Here is a 4,170-nt window from a genome sequence, read left to right as displayed (position 1 = left end):
GGTCTCTTTTTGTCTTTTGGGGTTCATATATCTTCCATTTTTGACCTTTTCATTCTTATTGTCCTTTGATTATTCTTTTATGACATACCCTCTTTACATTTTTTAATTTTTTAATATGGAAAACATTTGCAGAAATAAAAGGTATGTACAATATTACAAGGTTTCACCATAGTCATTCAAAATTATGACTCCTATTGGTATAAGAACCTAACAGGATGCATCATGGCATCATAAAAGCATTTAAAGCAAGATCTCATGATATCATCATAGAGAAGCATGAAAGATGGTTGAAATTGAAGTCCATGGTAGTCACCCATGGAAGGATATAGCTCTTGAAAACCTCATTAGTAACAAAGGTGATACTTATGGGAAAAAAAAGAAAAGGTCATCTAGTACAAGTCTCATCATACATTTGTCAAAAGCAAACATCAGATGGATGAGGATACTCAAGATACTCTATTGGAATCTTCATTGGAAGATTCACCATACAAAATGAAGCAAGGGTTTCATCAATAATTACAACTTGTGGAATTCATGAGATGATGGTATGATGACAAAAGAAGTGAAGTAGATCAAAGGATTGAAGTTATTTCAATCAAGGAAGTTGTTGAAGGAAGTCTGATGACATAAATGAAAATGAGATATGTATGCTTACATTCAATATTGTAGAGTCATGTCATTTGGTTGTAGGTAAACATGAATAAATGCTCTATCTCAAGAGCATGATCAAAAGAAAGGATCTCCTCCTTTGAAAAAGATGCAGGAAAGCATGAGTCGCACATTGTCTAGATGAAATCAACATAATATGTCCTTATATGAAATATGAGGTGGTGAACAGTGATTGGAGGAACTCCAATTAAAATTTCCATGGAAGGAAAATGTGTGAAGAAAGAAATCGTGGAATATGCAACCATGAAAAAGGAAATTAGCATCCAAGGAATAGAAGATTAGACTAGGATTTCTCCATGAAAGGTATGAAGACTCTGATGAAGTCTGAAAAATAAAGAGACCCCTGACAGTATATATATCTTTCGTAGATGTGTCAATGCATATGCAGGATGTCGATGCAAACTAGGAGATGTCATGATGAAAGACCATCACAAAGGTAATTTTGATTTAAGTGTTCATTTCCTATTTTTGAACAAATATCTGGGTGAGATTATCTAGGGCTGCCAAGGGAATAGTTGTGGATGTGTTCCACCACTGTTCACCATGTAGCAGGAAATAATTTCCTTTAGGAAACACGGGATGAAGAAAGTAGCATGGCATGCAGGAAGACCATATATGGACTAATCGATCACTTTCTTATGAAAGGAATGATGACATGACTAAAGTGATGGATGATATGTGCCCTACGAAGATGTCCCAAAACATGAAGACTCATGAATAACGAAAACAAGTTCATGACATCATGAGGAGGATTTCTTCAAGCAGCTGGTTGTCCCATCATCTCCACCTGAGGATCTGTTGTAGGTCCCTTAAATTTATAAAGATACCTTTGAACTACAATTATATATATATATATATATGTTAAGAACTTTGCATTACTTCAAAAAGAGATTATATAGACAAGTATAATAAGTTACTGATATGCCAGAAGGGATACTCGACTAGTAACACAATTTCAAAATTTTGAGGTTTATGCTATCCCTTTTGATCAAAACATCCTTAAGGAAGAAAATATTATAAATAGGTTGGCTATGCCAAGCCTTTACATCATGTGGCATAGCTAAACAAAATGTATCAGTAGAAGTATAAACAAAATTCCAACATAGTATGTTAGCTAAGAAGGATAATCCTTGTGCATTTGAAATTGCGAGTCACCTTCCTCGTCTAGAGGAAGGTGAGAATGGTAGATCTCTTGGCTAGAATGGTTAGCTTGTGGTCAATGCAATTAATTTTTTCCTCTAGTTCTGCAATTTTAATTGCATTTTATTTTTAGGTGTCTTCTTTGTCCCTATGCGTGGAGAAACTACCATTGAGAGGTCGAATCCTTACCTAGTGAGAGGCGTAGATGAGGAAGAGGTAAATATAACACAACTCTAGAAAAATTTGGCATGGTTAACTCTGTATATTGTCCACGTGTTGAATTGTGGACCACCATAGTAACTGAGATCCTAAACATGGAAACACTAAGATTTCATCATCCAAAAGATGGAAGTAACATTGAATGTAGGATGTTTGAATGGAAAGATGAGACAAAATAACCAAAAATTCAAGGATTTACAAAACCATTGTAATCCATTTAATTTTTAATGGTGATCCCATGGAAGACCTCGTCCCTATATAATAATGCAGAGAATCTAGAGCAATTGTTCACACAATTATGAATCGAACATGGTGAGTGACTACCTTAACCTCCAACTCAGCACACCTATACTCTCCCTTACCCTCTCGACTTCTAGATTGACATCTCCCCTCATGCTCATTAACTTCATTTTTCACTTGAAGTGATGTGCTTGCATGCATTACTCCAAGTGGGGGATGTACAACACCCACCATTTAATTTCCTCATAATCATATCAAGGAGGCATGGGGGGAGCTCACTCTTGGGCACCTTACATAGGGGATAACTGGATGTAAATATTACTTTTATAATTTTCTTTAATTTTGTTTATATATATATATATATATATATATATATATATATATATATATATATATATATATATATATATATATTAAATCTATAACTTTTGAACATACCTCTTAAAAATTTAAACAGATAAGACACTTCATGAAAGACATGACCATCTTTGTAGACACATGAAGAATTAAGGTATTGGACAACTAAAGGCATGGATTTTTATATAATGGTGTTAAATTTTTGTGTTGTATATAAACGATTGGATTTATGAAGTGATAAAATTTAGATGTATATGATGAATTAAATGGGTGATACAAGAATGGTATAATTCAGAATTTTAATATGTTTGGTTAGTTGACATGACAAAGTATGGCGGTATCATAATTAACAATGTACAAAGTTAAATACAACCTTAACAAAGTACAACAAGAATAGAGGATGTAGTGGACTATATGATGGTTGTGGAAATGTGGCAGTTGTAGACGACTGTGATCAAATGGTTGTACATAATCACATAGATATTTTGTCTGCATATGAGATGGTGTAGTAGTGTATGTCCCAAATGTGTACAAGTTGATGTACATCAACAATTGGATACAAACATGTACAAAAATGATGACTATGTTATGACTTTGTACAATAAACACTGTACAGATCGTAGAAATTGGCAGATCATACAGATGAATGGAAATTGATGTATGAATACTTGATTGTAGTGATATTTTTCCTATAGTGAAATAAACGTGTATAGACTTTAGTTGTTTGTACAAACAAGGATTTGAGGTAATATACATATTATACGGTAGCATAGTGTTTTTTTTCTTTCTTTTAAATTTGAGGCGAATGGAAATATTATTGAACTAGGATTTTGACTTTAAATGGCCAAGGGATGGAGAGTTGTCAAAGATAAAAATAAAATAACTTTGGTGATAATGTGTGGCTAATGACTAGGATCAGATAACGAGGCCTTGATACCAAATGTGACAGCCAAACATAGCTCACAATTAAATAATCTAGAATAGTTGGAATATAAAGTAATCCATTGAGGATAAAATGTAATATATTGAACAATATGTGAAGGAATGATATGGTTGGGTTATAAATGAGGGCCCTCTATAAATACTAGGCGAGATGCCCTTTCATGAATAGTCATGTCCCAAATAATAGACATATCCTTTCATAATTATTAATTATACTTATTAATTATTGTTGTTTATTGATATATTTATGTTCATAATAGTAAGTTACAACAAACCAGACACTAAAAATGGATAGGGTTCTTAAAATAGTTGAATTTAGTCATCAATTATAATAAGGGAAACACAAAAAAAGTTGGAAGACATGCTTTAAGACCACACACATAAAAAAAATTACAACTTTGGGAACTTTGATGCACATGGAGCCTCTCAGCCATAATGCATATAGAGAGGCATATACAGTGGATGAGGACTTCAAGGAGGTTTTCTAACAATTGTGTATCTAGAGCCATGCAAACAATGGTGGAAACATAGTTGACTATTATCTATATAATGGGTTACTCTACAGGGTGGAAAATATTTGTGTTTATAAAGGTGAGCAACTAC

Source organism: Pinus tabuliformis, chromosome 2_1 (assembly GCF_031772625.1).
Source record: "Pinus tabuliformis cultivar Carrire ecotype Pingquan chromosome 2_1, CPIR1, whole genome shotgun sequence".
Lineage (NCBI taxonomy): Eukaryota > Viridiplantae > Streptophyta > Pinopsida > Pinales > Pinaceae > Pinus > Pinus tabuliformis.
The sequence above is the reverse complement of the archived record's forward strand: the minus strand, read 5'-3'. Positions refer to the sequence as shown.